Source organism: Pteronotus mesoamericanus, unplaced genomic scaffold (assembly GCF_021234165.1).
Source record: "Pteronotus mesoamericanus isolate MK-2021 breed Mesoamerican mustached bat unplaced genomic scaffold, CSHL_Meso_final contig_20, whole genome shotgun sequence".
Taxonomy (NCBI): domain Eukaryota; kingdom Metazoa; phylum Chordata; class Mammalia; order Chiroptera; family Mormoopidae; genus Pteronotus; species Pteronotus mesoamericanus.
The window spans coordinates 84,172,470-84,189,822 of NW_026555085.1; positions in this window are offsets into that span (position 1 = coordinate 84,172,470).

The following is a 17,353-nucleotide window of genomic DNA, read 5'->3' on the forward strand; positions in this document are numbered from 1 at the left end:
CCTTTTATTTTAAATCTTCTGGCCTATAATTCCATGAACTCTGGAGACATTAAGCTTCTCAGCCAGTCCTGTCTTAGGCTGTTTACCATTGCCTCTGTTTACCACTGTCTCAAGAAACCTCTTCCTATGGCCTCTCCCTACTCCTCCCCAATGATAGGATCAGATCTCTCTCTATCGCAATTTGCACACTGGTACCCAGAGAGTGGTAACAGCACTGAATCTAAAGAGCTTGGGCTGGGAAGCTCTTTAAGGAAACAGTAACAACCAGGAGATCTTGGCATAAAACCAGCTCTGCTTTTCCCTTTGGGACTCTAAGCCCAGCAATAGCACTGTTATAGATTCTGTGTGCAGCCTGGAGTCAGGACTAGGTCTACAACTAAAACTTCTCAAATTCCCTTTGTATAGTGTCCCCAGAGTCATCCAAGAGCCCAAGAAGCTTGCTGTGGCAGGCAGGGTCATCAGACCTGCCAGTGTTCTGGATGAAATGAAGAGGTATAACAAATTTGAAAAATGGAAAGGAATCTACCCCTTGACCAACCAATGGGCCACTCTTTAAAGATGGAGAACATCATGTAGCAGGAAAGGCCAAAAATGGGTACTACAAGGTAACTTGTTTTTGACAACTACTTCCAATTACACATTGGAAATTAATGTAATTCCTTTGTAAGGTATAAATTAAGCAACATCAAGATTTTAATCTAAGTTCAGCGTCCTGTGTCCAGTTACACGCAGTTCAAGGAGAAAATAAGGCCAAAAAAACAGCTAGAAAAAGAGGCTCCACTCAAGCCCTCTACATTAGATTGGAAATGGCTCTCAAAAAGCCAGAGAACATGAAGAAAAAGCAATCACTTAGAACAGCATCCCCCCTGCACAGTTATTTCTTATTAATGCTTAATCTAAGAAAGAGACCATTCTTAGAATTTGAGACCTTGCTAGAAAAAATATCTGTTTTTCCCTGAAAGTGACCATGCTGTCCAGAAATTTCCAAACTTCCTGGAGTTTTTATTTAGAATTCCAGAGAGTCCAGTAAAAATTTTTCAAATGCAACCACATCTTCTCTAACATTATATGCCGAGTCCTTTCTACTTCTAGAATCACAAGATATATAATCCAATATTCTATTGAAATAAAAGAGTTATATGGTAATTCTACTACCAAGCGACAAGCCTCGGTTTCAACCAGAGCATAATTTGCAAATTGAGACCCGAGTCAGCAATCATTACATGGAAACACAGTGCATTGAAGTTATACTAGTCCATTGGGTTAGTCCAAGAAAGATTTAGAAGAAAAATAGATCTTGGTTTGGTTTAGATGGTTACTAAAACTTCTCAAAGACTTTTAACCACAAGAATTCAACATTTTAGATGTTGCTCTTCCCCACCCAACCCCATCCCCCTAATTCCCACCTCTAATACAATTAACCAGCAGCTGTCTATCAAGCTGCATTTTCCACTGGGACTCCATGGAGAGGCAGCGCAGAGGAGTGGTTACCGGCAGGCTGCCTGAACTGGAATTCTGGCTCAGCCACTTACTAGCTGTTTATCCCTTGGCTGGTTTCTTAATCCCTTTATGCCTCTGTTACATCAATGGAGTAATAATAGTACCTCTCATGGAGTTGTTATGAGGATCAAATGAATTAGAACAACACCAGTCACATACTAAGAGCTTGATAAGTTTTTTAATTTTTATATGGTCATATGAAGAGAAAACATTAAAACATGCTCTCCTGAACTTCTCATCTTGTTCAGAGCTGAAGGAAGGTGGGTCACTGTATGCATATTTTCAGCCATATTTCACTATGGGCCCACGTGTGCTCAGACACGTTTTTTGCTTCAATAGTAGGTGTTGCAAGATTACTGTCACAACTTCAGAGCTGGTGCTCCCGGGACACGGTCTTCTCTGGGACTGTCTGGTTCATCTCTTCCAGCCCAGAATATATCACAATGTCTATCAGATAACAGGTCTTCCAAAAGTGCTTGTTCAACTAAAAGGAACCTCAGACAAAATAGTTCAAGAAGCCTGAAGTTAAGGCTATCAAGAGGAGACAGAGTGCAAAGAATGGGACTATTCAAGAGTGACAAACCAAGAGATGGGCAGAGTAGCCTGCAAACCAGCACCTGGGAGGAGAAGTGTAAGCCCGGCACCCCTTTCAAGTATCTCCCTCTCGACCACGCTCTCTCCGTCATAACTTAGTCACACTGGCAAAGCATACCAGTAACTAAGCGGCTTAGAACGGAGCCATAAAAATGACTAGGAACAAATATGGCAAATTTCTCATGTTTTGGGGAGATGCAAGCAAAAACACAACATTTGGAAAAGTCCCCAACAAGACACAGATGGCGCTGAAGACTCTCGGCTCCTAGTGGCTTTGCTTCCTCTCCCTGTAGTCCTGAGTCAAGTCCCCTCACCTCTTCTCTAGGCCTCACCTCATTCTCTTCTCTGACTTTTTTCCTGCATTTCCTAAGATGTTAAATGCCTATTTTTTTTTCATCTAAAAAATTCTGACATCTCAGCACTGCAATTATTTATGTTCCAATCATGGGAAAAACAGGCAGAGGAAGACAGTCAGAGGACTGCACAATTTATGGGAGGGAGAATGAGAAAGAATTACTCCCCAAAACAGATTAAAATGGATTCAAGGCCCAGCTCATCTACAGTGTTAGGTCAATAATTTTTAAAATGTTTACTTAGAGAATCATAATATCTTACCAAAACAGAAACACACATAATTTGGCATATAAATAGCAGAAAACTTCCCTTTCCTTCACACAGGAAACTACGATATTTTCTCTTTTTGTGTACATTTTAGGGTAGTTGGCACAGCTTAATCAAAGCTGGAAAAAATAAAACCTAGAATAAAAAAAAAAACCCTTTTTTCCCCCCCAAAAACCCCCCCTAAACTGACTTCCATTTTAAAATTACCCCATAAATCTCATCTTCCATATTCAAATGGCATTTCCATGCTTATCTGCAACTTTTGTCATTTTGGACCACTATTTCTTCCTTTGAACACTCTTATTTACATCATAGTCTCCTCATTTTTTTCCCCTCTATCTTCTAGCTATTCCTTTCTAGGTGACCATCTCAGTTTGTCTGGGACTGTCCCAGATCTATCACTAAAAGTGCCACATCCTGAGAAACCCTCACTCCAGAGCAAATTGGGACAATGGCCACCCAAGTCTCAAGTCCCCCTTGACAGTTCTGTGTCTCCCACCCACGGCTGTCAGTGTCCCGAGGGCTCCATCCTTGGCTCTCTGACCCTTTCACCCTATAAAGTGTCCTTGGTGACCTCATCAAATGCCAGACTTCAAAAACTATTGATATATTTGTATGATGTTTATCAAACCCATGTCTCCTCCAAATCCAAACTGCTGATATGGCTTAATGTATCAAAACAGAAAACATTTTCTCTGCAAAATTGGCTCCTAATTTTCTGTCTTAGTGAATAATCAACAATGTCCATCTGCCTGGTCAGCCAAACCAAAAAATAAATCTGGAAACTGTCCCTAATTTCCCCATCTCTCTCGCCCCTATTGATTCCAATTATTCATTACCCCTATTTCCATTTCTCATATAGAGCTTTTGTTTGGGCTTCATAATTCCCCATCTGAAATATTGCAATACAATTCACTCTGCCAACCTAGTAGTCATTCTAAAATGTTAACCTAATTAACTTTTTTGCATCATTTAATGGTTCTCCCTGTGGATTTCCAGTGTAAAATTCAACTCCTTCATTTAGAACACTGAGATCCTCATAATCTGAATGCCTCCAACCTCTATGACCTTCTCTCATTCACTACCTCTCACTCCCTCCCACCACCTCTACCCCCATTCTTGGGTCCAATCCTTCCAGACGCCTGCAGGTCTCTGAAGCCCATTTGCTATTTCCCACCTATGAGCCTTCCCCCATGAAGGTCTCTCCATTAGGAATTTTCATTCCTAATTGACACTTTCTGGACTTTTGTAATTCAGATAATAACACCTTCTGTATGATTTGGCTCTACTCCATTGGACAACCATAACACCTCTTATCATAGCACGTATTACTCAGTACTCTCATCACTGGTTATGTGTATATCTTCTCAATGGACTTTCAACAATTTGAGAATATAATTAATGTGTTATTTGCTGCTGAAAACTCAACACTTAAAACAACAAGTTTTGTGAATTAAAAAAGTGAATAAATGAGCAAATGATTTAATATCTGAAAACCAGATAGGATGGCTGTAAATGGTTTTGTGAGCTTTATTTATTAAAACTGATGTTTCTACATTTTCCCACATTTTAGAAACTAGAGAATTTTCCAGAGTAGTGAGAATGAAAGCAAGATTCCCATGATAAAGGTATGTGAGGGTACTTCTTTTAAAATACCTATGAATTTATAAATGTGTTATGAGAAGGGTTTTTAACAAAAACTGTTTAATAAATAAGTTAAGCAATAAAGCAATCATTGTAAGACTGTCTTTGTTCCTGATGAAGTGAGCACACACTAAGAAATGTTCTGTAGACAAAGAAGAGTAAGAGTAATCCTTGGCTTCCAGGAGATTGTCATCTGGTTGGGAGACAAGACATGCAAGATGGCATTTGAGCTGGACCCAACAGAAAGAGACTTCTTGCCTTGGTCTGGGTAGGAAAAGACTTCATGAAAAATGAGGGTCTTGGAATTGACTTTTAGGGAGAATCTAAATGAGACTGACAGTGAGAAAGAATTAGAAATATACTCAAAAAGGTAGAAAATGGCCTTACCATAAGTAAGAGCCAAAGTTGCCATCCTGTTCAGCTGATGAGGCCATCAGCCAGATGAAGCTAAAAATAAGAATGAGCAGGACTATAGGGCTGGCCAAAAAGCCACAGCAGTCTCAACTGTGCTGCACCTCACGTGTCTAACGATGGTCAAAGGACAAAGATCTCACTGGAGTGGTCAGGTGATGGGGGAAATGGTGTTGATTAGGTCAGTGGTCGCCAGCCCTACTGCAAGATAGACATCAAGAGTATTTTTGTTATTGCAGTAATGTGAGAACTGACAGGGAAACTGCAACACTGGTATTCTAGGATTCCTCATTGACTGGGAAGTCTCAGATGCAGGATATGACAGAGCCAGGTTATAAATCGAAGAGTCCAGAACAGAGACCAGCAAGCCAGAGGATGGGATAGCAGGGCAGAGGAAATAGCCAAGCAGAGAAAATTCAGATTCTCTGGGAAGAAAGTTTCTATTAACAAACACATTCTTATAAAATAAATAATACATTACCATAAAATCAAGAAAACTAGACATAGTTAGTAATGAAATTACAGATACTGTACCAGGACAGATATAAAGCTGAGCTCTCTAGATAGAACAAATGACAGTGTCACTGCCATGGCAGGGGACTAGCAGATGGTAATCCCTGGGGCAAAACCAGCTCACAGGGGATCAGGCGAATCGGAAAGCCCTGAGAGGCAGGAAGGCAAAGCCACAGAGACAGAGACGAAACTAGAAAGCTCAGGCGGGTGTCCTAAGTTCAATCATGCAGAAAGTTTATTCCAAAGTGTGAATGAGAAAGTTTATATTTCTTCATATGTTTGCTTTCATGTACATATTTAATTGGAGCCTCAAAATTACCCTGTCATGTACATGGGGTAAGAATTATTGTCCCTATTTTATGACCAAGGACAGTGGGACTTGACATTAATAAATTACTTGCCCAAAGTCCCACAGAAAGTAAAATATGGAGCTGGCTCTAGACTTCTGATTTCGAGCTCAGTGCTCTTTCTTCCATAACAGGGGCCTCTCTGACTTCAGCCTGACCCTAGAAAAGGAGAACACAAGAACTGTTGAGGGGATGGGAGGCCTTGCAAGGCTAGGACTCAGTGCCCTGCATGAGAAGACAGGGTCAGGAAGGCATTGTGATTGACAGAGAGCCTGCAAGAAGACCAGCAACCTCAGTCACCAGGTGTCCCTTGGGTGACAGGGAATGGAAAGGTCACCGACTGATCCTGGTTGGCCCAGATCTGTCCTCATATTACAATGGAAAGTCCCTGGTCCTGGGAGCCTGCTCATTCTCACACAGACCTAGATGGCTGGCTGGCCTTGGAAGAGCAGAGACTCTGGCATCAGAAGAAAGCCTGGGGTTCAGACTGGGCTCCGTCACTTAACGGCCTGCTTGACCTTGGGGTGTCATTTAACTTGCTGAGTTGCAGAATGGAAATGGAGTTGACCCTTTTTTTTTCTTTTGGTCAAAAAAGGCCACATTTTCATAATAATACTACAAAGTATTATTATCCACCTAATACTTCATAGTGCAATTATGCAAAGGAGATGTGGTTATGTGAATACTTCACAAACAGTAGAGAGCTTACAAATATAAATTAGTAGTAGTAGTAGTAGTAGTAGTAGTAGTAGTAGTTTTACAAAATGACACTTTATTGTCAATAGCAAAGTGGACACAGGCCTGGAGTGACAAAAGTCCTCACTCAGTGAGGAACCCCTTGATCTACAATATTTTTAAAACTTCCAAGAAAATTAGTAGTCTTCTAATTTTTCTCATGTAAAATTTCTTCCTGCCCAGGATTAATGGTCATTCTGATGTTCATCAAATAGTCAAAGAGCAAACCAAAAAAACCAAAGGGTCTGGGCATCTAGTTTGCTCTTAAAACCAGAACACATTTGTAAAATTGCATTTTAAGTATGTATTATAACGGAAATAAATAAATGCATTCATGAAGACTTGTGAAACTGGAAGCAAACCACAGAAACAACCCTACTTAGGTCTTTGGGAAATATATGAAATAGAGCCCATATTAACTTTGTGTCACCCAGAAATATTTGTGTAGCTCACTGAGTTGGGAATGTACTGCTTCAGTCTCATACACATCTCAGAGATGAGCACAAACAAAGGAGACTGAGCTCCAGTCCTTAAAAGAAAAAAGGAAAGGAAGGTGTGAGAAATGAAAGCTCTACAGAAAGGGCCCACTCCGTCTCTTGGGCCAGACACGAGCCCAGACAGGAAGAGTGATTATTAAGAGCCGTTGAAATAGATGGCTAAAGGCATCTCTGTGAACCTTCTTGACTTCACGGAACACTCACAGGATATCGGTAACAAGCACAGGGCTTCTAGAAAATGACTGCTTGAAACACCCTCACTGACTTTGCAAAAAGGACATAAACAAAAACCACCAACCGACGCCCAGGGCTGTGAGAGAGCAGTATTGCCAGCCACACCATGGGGAGAATGCAGTGAGCTCAGCCACAATCTCCACGTGGAAAAGAGGACTGGACATACCGTCGTAGCTGATTCCCACTATTTAAATTTTATTTGTAGGACTGGGGACTATATGACAATTTGCAAATAATGCTTTCCCTTCCTTTGTAATGCTGAAAGTTGTTATCTCCTTTAGGAAAAGTAATTTTTTGCAAACAATGCTTTTGTATCTTTTGTAATGTGGAAAATTGTTATCGCCCTTAGGAAAAGAAGTTTTTCTCAAATCCTGACAGCAGCAAATGGTTTTACACACAGGCAGCATTCAACCAACTTTGGGAGTTATTACTGCTGCCAAAACCCTTTCAGAACATGGAAAATGAGGTCTAGAGCCAGGCCAATTAGTCAGTTAGTGGGGACACCTGCTCCTCCCTTCCCACCACTTGTTTGCGGGTGGCAGTTCACTGGCGAGGTCTCTGCAACTGGAACTTAGGGACGGACAGTGCAGAGAGCTAGGCAGGCTACTGCAATCCACCCAGGCCTGACCGCGCGCATGCACACACGCACGTCTGAAACTATCCGTACTGCTGGGATCTTACTGAGAGGCAACAGCATAAGCCCAAGCAAGTCTCAGATTTTGGCAGCTAATCATTGGCAATTTATAAAGGGAAACAGAGTGAGAACTCATCACAAATGTCAGTCGTAACTGAAAGCCAGTGACCTGAGATGCTACCTAAACCCAAAGGACCTACCCAGGTCACAGAGCCTACCATAAAGTCCAGTAATATGAGATGGTGATGATGATGATGATGATGATGATGATGATGATGATAACAGCTCACATTTATTAAGCACTTATCCAGGCATGGTTTTACGAGCTTTGCATGAATTAACTCACAACAACTCTAGGAAGTGAGACCTGTGATTTCTTTTAGTTTCCCTGTGAGAAAACTGAGGGCCAACATTTTAAATCATTGCCCAGGGTCAGTGAAAGCCCGCCACTTGGCTCTAGATCCTGACGACATTGGACAGCCCTTCAGATGCTCACTGAAGAGCCCCCTCTGCCCGCGCACCACCGAAGCAGGCAACTCAGTGTCAGCGGCCAGCTCTGGTCGTTAAGTTCATTGGCGTGCATGTGTACCGTTGCACATGACCTTTTTATCAGCAATTGCACTTCAGGAATGTAATACACAAATGTGCACACAGACAGTTATTTATAGGGTGCACAGTTGTCATTTGTACAGAAAAGAACATGAATTTCCATCAGGAGATAACCAAACACATGATGTAAGCTATAGCCACCTGGGGCTCTAGTCTGTAAAGCTGGCTCTTCTGCTTTTTGCCTCTGGCGGCCCTGCAGACACGTGGCTCAGTGAGTGGACAGCATCTTGTGGGAAGTAAATCGTGCCCTGTCCCCTAAGTGGAAGCCGCCCCAGGGCAAGGCACAAACCAGGCACCATATGCACAGCCCTATAGCTTCACAGTGAATTGCCTCACAGAGTAAGAAAAGACACAGAGGCCCAGAGAGAGTGTGCCTCGACCACCACCAGGAGGACGCGTGGGGCCTGATGACTGTGGTTGCCTCTGAGGAGGGGGTGGGGAGATGGCGCTTTTTATTTGTAAGTCTTTTGGTCACATTTGCAGTTTTACATGTGCATGTGAACCAAGCATACCTTTAAAATAGCACAGTTTAAAATTTAAAGAAAATCAATCAATCAATGAAAATAAAATATTCATTATTGATCCACCAACAAACGACAGATAAGAAAAAGGAATCTAAATGTTCAACAATGTAGGGAATGAATAAGTACATGAGAGGATACATCGTCTGTGAAATACTGTATAATTATTTAAAGTTGAGGATGAAGAGGTTGTGTAACAAAGAGGAAGAATGTTTGGATGATGATAATGAAAAGGAAAACAACACACTGCATGTGATGTGTGATTGCAATCTCAATATGAAGAAAAATGTCTTCTCTTAGCTGGAATGAGCATGTCTTCTCAAGGTTGGGGGGTGGGAACCTGTCTTTGCTGGGAAGATGGTTCAACAAGCCTTTCGGGCAGAAGCCAAGGCCTTTGAACGTCTCCTCCAAATCCCCAGGGAAAGTGTCAGTAATTCTACTTCACTTCCGAACAACACTTTAAAGTGAATGGATTTTTTTCACAAAGACCACATGGGAGGACAGAAGGCAGCCAACTCTAGATTATCCTACAAAGTACAGAAGAGGAAAGAAGGACTGAAATAAACTACAAAAAAATTGCTGAGCAGTCACATTAGCAAGGGATTCCCCCACTTTTTTATTTTCTAGTTTAGATGATGTGTCTTTATTACCTCTAAACTTTTTTAAAAAATCGATGCTAAGGAGTCTATAAGAAGAGTGATGGGAAACAATCCATCTGAAAAAGGCAGCTGGAAGGTTTGCAGAAGAGACTGACAGAAGGCTTAGTGATGAACCTCTGCCTTCCTCAGATCCTCGGCGTTTTGGATTCTGCCCTTGTGCTCAGAAGGGAGTCGGAGCTGAGTGGAGTGAGGGGCTGTTGGCAAGCAGGAGGGGGAAGGAGCACCCTAGAGACAGAAACAACCAATATTTTCTCTCCATTCTTAAACACACCTTACCCTAGGAATGCATCTCAGATAACTGAGGCTAATAGAGAAAAGAAGGTTGATTACAGAGGAACTGTCAGACAGACAAACAAGTAGGTCCTAGAGTAAATGAAGCCTAAAACGTGTCTAGAGGCAAAAATGACCCAACTGAAGCTGTCCTACTTTGTGCACATCATGAGAAAGCAGGGTTCTTTGGAAGAGATGCTATTGCTGGAAAAATAGAAGGCAGAAGGAAAAAAAAAAAGACCGAATACAAGGTGGATCGACTCCATGAAAGAAGCTGTAGGCAGGAGTCTACAGAGCTGAGCAGGGCTGCTGAGGGCAGAACACCATGGACATCACTCACTCACAGGGTGGCCGGGAGGCAGAGCCCGCTCAGCAGCACACAGCACACGCATGCAGAGAAAACAGCAAGACTTCCCAACTTCATCTGTTCTGTAGAGTGTACAACTACACAGCCTTGAGGCTGGTTTCCCAAGAACACATTGTATGGTCACATTTGACATCTAAGTAGGTGGATAACAGAACTGATAATATTTTAGAGACCATGTTTTTAATCCTCTTACATCTGGTACTCTCTTCAGCCCACAGAACATGGGACTGGCAGTTGACAGTGGAGCCCAAACCCCTCTTCTTGAACATTTTTACAGGTAAAAATATTCTAAGCTCATCTTTCTTTTTCATCGTACTGAATACAAGAACACTCATGATATTCAATGATGAACTACTATATCATTATCATTATCATTACTATAAATAAATGCATCAATCAACTGAAAGTGAATATTCTGAATGAAATGAAGCCTAATGTCAAAATCTGGTCACAGAGCCAGCAGGTTGCAGCCTGTAAGGGCGGTTCAGGGCTGTACGGCGCACCTGATGCTGGCAGGAACAGCTCTCGGGGTAGAAGGCTCTTCCTGACCCAGAGCCTTGTCACGAATGTATATTCATGATACAGTCTTTCCTATAAGTGAGCCAGACAACTGCTCGGCTAGCTGCCTGCTGAGCAGCCCAGCAACCAGGAACAGACAGGAGTCACCCACAGTAACTATGCTATTCACTCAGCTTCCATTGCATGCAGGTTGACTCAAAGTAGAACATCAACACACACTAATATCCTACTCATACTCTAACAATCTAAGACAAGTATAACACACATACACACACAGCAATCAATGGGGAATAACGAACCTGAGGCCTAAAGTCTCAGTCTGCCGGTCTGGGAGAGAGCAAGGTAGACAAGGGAGTTGCCAGCGTCTTGCAAGGAAGGCGCTCCAGGGCCAGGTGGCACCAAGGCAGACGGAGTCCTCAGTCCAGCAGGGCAGAACCTCCCACGGCCGATGCCGAGGGAGAGCAGCACGGCGTGAAGCAGCGCTCTGGGGTGCGGAGCTCGGCTGACTCAGCAGTGGTCAGAAGCCTGCCTCTCTCATACCTTGAAAGTGGTGCTCTCCACCCTTCTGGGTCTTTTGATAAATGTCTTGACACCCCTGATGCCAAGTGTGGGATTTTTCCAGGAGCCTGTCGATGGGTGGTCCCGCTCTGCAGACATGGCTATTCTGCAGGTAACTTAGATGTGTCTCCTTGCCAGACATGTCTGCTCTAACTTAGGTAGTTTCCTTCTTCAGCCAAAGTGTCACGGCTGACTGACAGCCATTTTGGTTAACATAAGTGACTCCACTTTGTTTTATATACTTTATGCTATCTTGATCAGACCAATGCCATTTTATTGGTCCTGCTCTCCACAAGTCTCCATCTGTGTCCCTTTAACTTCCCCCTGCAGGCTTGATGCTTCCATCTGGAGCATCCCATAAGATCAGTCTCTCTCCATATGGAGAGAACCACCATGCACCCATCAATCTCCTCTTCCAAATTAAATACATCAGACTGTATGAATTCCTCTTTATAAGATGGTACATCCTGACTCCCTCACTATCCTGCTCAAACTTCTGTGGATGGACTATAGGACTATCTGAAAACGATCTCCAAACATCTAACTGTACAATGTACAATGTCTCCTCTTATGAACAGATGTTAAGTCTATTATTTGTAACTTAAATTTACACACATTTTAGTGTTTGTTTATTTATTTGTTTTGGAAGAGAGATTTATTTAGGAATCTTCATCTTATTCCAGCTGTATTCCCTTAGAGCTTGTTCCCTTATAGTTGGAATTTGTATGGTTATATGGGTAAATTTCCCTTTAAATTTTTCAAAAAAAATCTTAAAATATTAACATTTTTATTTAAAGTCAGCATCTCAAATATTCTTCTAGGACTAGGTCAAAGAGAAAAGAGCTACATGTATCTATTAAGTCTTTTCAAAAAGCAAACTATACATGTCTACAAAGAGCTGGAGACCTCTGAGAAATACTATGAAATCAAAGCTAGGATGATTTTTGTTCTTCAAAATACATTAGTTAAGTGCCTTGGAAATAGATTGACTGGGTCCTATATTAACCGGATAATATCTTAAGATAATTCTTTTAGCTAAACTTTCGATAATTTAAAGTTAATCTAAGCAAAAGGTGTAGTTGAAGTGGACTTTAAAGTCTTTTATTATATCTTAAGGATATAGCATGATACCTGAAACATAGTAGGAGTTTTAGGATCAGGCTCTGTTCTAGATGCCAGAGGTACACTTGTGAATAAAGCAGACACAATTCCCCGCCTTCATGCAGCTTGCAGCTGCACACGCACTTGTAAGAATGTGTTCAGTGGTAGTGTACAGCCACAGATTAATAAGAGCAAAAATGCAGAACTTCAGGCTCAGCCCCTCACTTTCCACCCCGAAGAACAAACTAGTGTGGTTATGACCTAATAGACATGACTGTGAAATAGAAATGTTTCTTGGTTCATTGCCCTTAAGGGATCACGATGTGCAATGAATTAATTGAGCAAGATAACATATTTCAGGCCTTCAAATAAAATAAATCAAAGAATGTAAATGTCATTTTGGACTTGCCTACTTAATAAAATAGTGTCAACATACTAGCCATTCATTCTGCTATAACAATAGGTTGAGAGATACAGCCTTTAAAAAGACCTATTTTAACAGTTGCTGCTAGAGCCTGCGCACCCTCTACATCCCATAGGATGTGTTATTTCCCGTCACCACAATAAATCTTACCAATACATTGACACATCTAAAAAATAAAAATAAAATATAAAACTATACATTTTAGGCTCTAAATATTTATCCATGTTTTTTTTTTATTTTCCAGTCTTCATTTTGTAGAGAAGGAAGTTGAAGTTCGAAGATATTAAATGTCTTGGCTAATATTATGCATTAAATTAGGATCACAGCAGTGACTAGCTCTCCAGTCTCTCAACACCTGGCCTGTGCTCATTCTATTCATCACAACTTCTCCCTGTCACTTTTGACAGAGGTAAAAGAGGTTAACAATTTAACAGAATGCACAAGAGCCCATATTCCTATGCTTTTCTAAAACTCTAGGTCTGAAATCCAGTTGGAATTCTTACAAAACAAAACACAAAACTATGAAACTAATGCTCAACACAGCATTTCCTAGGTTAAATGCTCAAAAAGTGGTAGAATTCAACAAGATAATGTTTTAATTCTCTTCAAATTTTTTTTTCAGGGCAAATAACATTATTTTAATAAAAGAGGCCGAAGACATAAATACAACTGTATAATATAAATAGAAAAAAGTTAATCCATGTTGATAGAAATCAGAGTTATAGTTGCATATCAGAGGTGGAGATTACCTACAAGGTGGCACAAGAGAACTTTCAGAGTCAATATATTGAACAAATACTAGTTATTTTGGATGTGATAAAAAGTATTTTGCTCATGTAGGCAAATTTCTAATGCTAGAAATATTCATGCTTCAGGTGTCATGATGTCTGCAAATTACTTTCAAATAGCTCAGATATATATATACACACACACATTTATGTGGTACATCAAGTAAATTCTGAATGATTTTGAAACAATTATTTTTAAATACGTTAATTAGAAAATATTTTCTTTGTAACTGTCATATCAGGATATTTTGATGGTTTAAATATCATTACTTGTTTTTATTATGTCCAGAAATATCACTGCCTAATCTTTACATTTTATTAGTTCAAATAAGCTATACTTTAGAAGTGAATTTCAACTAAATTATAAGAAATACAAAATTAAAATGATGTAGACAATTAGGAAACTTATGTTCAGAGAGTTTTAAGTAGACTTTGCAAAAAATATTTGACACAGAATAAGAACATATTTTTCCTTATGGAAAAAGAGAACATTTGGCAAAGTTGAAGGTCCAGTCATGGAACCCAGTGGCGTGAGAGGTGCTTCCTTCCAACATATGCCTCCTGGTCCTACTTGACAAAGCCATATTCTATTTTTAATTAAGAAACCAAGATTTATGTGACAGCTTAATTTTAGTATGTAAAATAGCATACAATTATAAGGATATGAGTTATCTTATACATAAAGGTATTGAAAGTACATTCTGCACTTAGCTAGAAAATAATTCAGGAAAGCTGAAGAGCAGTACCTGTTATCTATTCCAAGACTTACTGCACCCTTTGTTCTTAAAACCCATATGAGACAAGATTCCAATGTTTTTATTTATTTATTTATTTTTAAATCATGTTTATTCTATTACAGTTGTCTCAATTTTTCCCCCTTTGCCCTCCCCGCCCATCCCACCCTGCCCCCCTCTCCCACAGTCAATTTCCACTCTGTTGTCCACGTCCATGGGTCATTCATACATGTTCTCTGTTTAGTCCCTTCTCCTTCTTTCCACCATTGTCCTCCTTCCCCATCCCCTCTGGTCACTTGCAGTCTGCTCCATGTTTCATTGCCTGTGGTCTATTTTGTTCATTAGTTTATTTTGTTGAATAGATTCCACTTATAGGTGAGGTCATATGGTATTTGTCTTTCACCAACTGGCTGATTTCACTTAGCTTAATATTCTCCAGTTCCATCCATGTTGTCGCAAAAGGTAGGAGTTCCTTCTCTCCTTTTTCATTCAATGCAGATTGATTTTATATATTTATTTTTTTAATGTCAAGATACATTATAAAATATTAAAAAATGTATTTCTATTATAAAGTCTCATCAATTAAAACAACATGACACCAGCAGAGAAATAATCAAGTAGATCAATGAAATAAAATTAGCATTGTAGAAACAAATGTATATATCTAACAATGTAATATACGATTAAATTGATATTTTAAATCAATGGGGAAAGTGAAGTTTATTCCATAAATAAAGTTCATGGACCACTATTACTTGAAATAAAACAAATATAGAGCCCTATTTCACATAGTATACAAAAAATATTCAGGTGAGTTAAAAATCAATATGTAAAATCGAAGGAGTTTCAGGAGAAAATACAAAATGATATTTTTCTTACCCTGAAGTAACATATTCACACCCAGAAGCTATAAAGTAAGATATTGACAATGTGACCATATTAAACATTTAAGAATCTATAGTAATATAATGTATAAAAAAATTAAAAGACAAGTAATAGAATAGGAAAGTATTTGCAACACATCTAAAAAAGCATTAATAGTTTTATTTTTTTAGGGAAAAAATTCTACAAACATTTAATCAAAAAAATGGATAAAGAATACCAAAAAGTCATTTAAAGCTTTTTTAAAAATAATAGAAATAGGCAAGAAATCTACAAAAACAGGTTTAGTTTCAACAAATAATAAAAGAACAACTAAAATAACACATAATTTTCACAATCAGATTAAGTATTTAAAATGTTGGTAATATCAAGTATTGGTGACTGTGAAAGGAACTGGGTATTCATAGATTCTTTTTTCATCTTCTTAAAGTGGTCCCTTTAGTATATCTTGCAATGCTGGTTTGGCGGAGGTGTATTCTTTTAGCCTTCTTTTGCCTGGGAAACTTCTTTTATCACCTTCCATTTTAATTGAGAGTTTTGCTGGGTAGAGCAGTCTTGGTTGCAGGCCTTTGTTTTTCATTACTTGGAATATTTCTTGCCATTCCCTTCTGGCTTGCAGTGTTTCTGTTGAGAAGTCAGCTGCTAGCCGTATCGGGGCTCCCTTATATGTTACTACCTCTTTCTCCTTTGCTCCCTTTAGCATTTCCTGTTTGTCTTTGATATTTGCCATTGTAATTATGATGTGTCTTTGAGTGGGCCTCATTGGGTCCTTCTGGAATGGGACCCTCTGTGCTTCGTGGACTTGAGTGACTTTTTCTCTCCTAAAATGAGGGAAGTTTTCCATGATGACTTTTTCAAACAGGTTCTTTATCCTTTCCTCCTCTTCTCCTTCTGGTATCCCTATTATATGAATATTATTACATTTCAGGTTGTCCTGCATTTCCCTGAATGCCTCTTCATTCTTTTTGAGTCTTTTTTCATTTTCTTGACCTTTCTGAGAGCTTTTTTCTACCTTGCCTTCCAGCTCGCTGATTCGGTCCTCTGCTTCATCTAACCTGCCTTGATTCCTTCTACTGTGTTCTTCAATTCAGAAATTATATTCTTCATTTCCTCTTGTCTCTTATTGATAGTTTCTATGTCCTTTTTCATGCTGATAGAGTTTGTGGTAAGTTCCTCATAGTTTCCCTGTAGTTTTTTGTAGTTCTCTCTCAGCTCACTGAGCTCATTGAGCTTCCTTAGAACCGTTGTTTGGAACTCAGTATCTGGTAGTTTACTTGCCTCTATTTCATTTAGTTCTCTTTGTGGGGATTCCTCCTTTCCCTTCGACTGGTGGTGTTTTTTCCCATTATTTGTGAGACTCTTCTTTTTTGTTTCTGCTTCTTAAATTGATTTGTCTTGATTTCCTTACTTTGTGGTGTGAACTTCTACAGTAGGACACCACTAGTTTTTACTTTCTGGATCTGCCTCTGATGATGTCCAATGTTGACCCTGTGTGACCTTAGGCAGTCTGTTCAAGACTTCCATTAATCTACTGTCTGTGGCTATCTCCTTCAGCTGTTAATCTAGTCACTCTGCACTCAGGAGGCCAGCTTAGAGACAACATAGAGTGGGGCAGAGTCCCTCCTGGGGGTGGGGCTATTGGGTCCGCTCAGGCTGCTGCTGCTCAGGGGAGTGGTCAGCCTGAGCAAGATGGCTGCTACCGTATGGGGAATGAGTCAGCACCAGGATCCCACTGGCTACTCCCTCAATTCTCTCTGCAAAGCCTTCTTCCCCAGTCTCTCCTCTGGCTTCTCTAGCCCACTCAGCCCCCACCTTTGCTGAAGTCCAGGGTAAGTGGCTACAAATAAAAATTCATGCATTGGCCCTTTTAATGGCTCTTTGTGTCTCCAGCCGCCTGTCTCTGGCAGAGAGCAACCCTGCCACTTTTTGCAGCTGGCTGATATCTTTGTACATTTTGGGCTCTGGTGCTGTAGGCTTAAGATTTCTGCTTATGGTTTAGACCCCACTCTTCTCAGGGGGATCCAACTGGCCATTTCAATATCCTTCTGGTGCTGCCGTCCATGGGTGCCCTGCCCACCTTCTGCAGTCTGTATCGCACTCCTTGCCAGTTAGATCGTGCTAAAGCTGATTCTTTTGTCTCTCCAAGGTTAGAAGGCTCTTCTCTCGCTGTTGTTCAGTTGTTTGTTCCAGG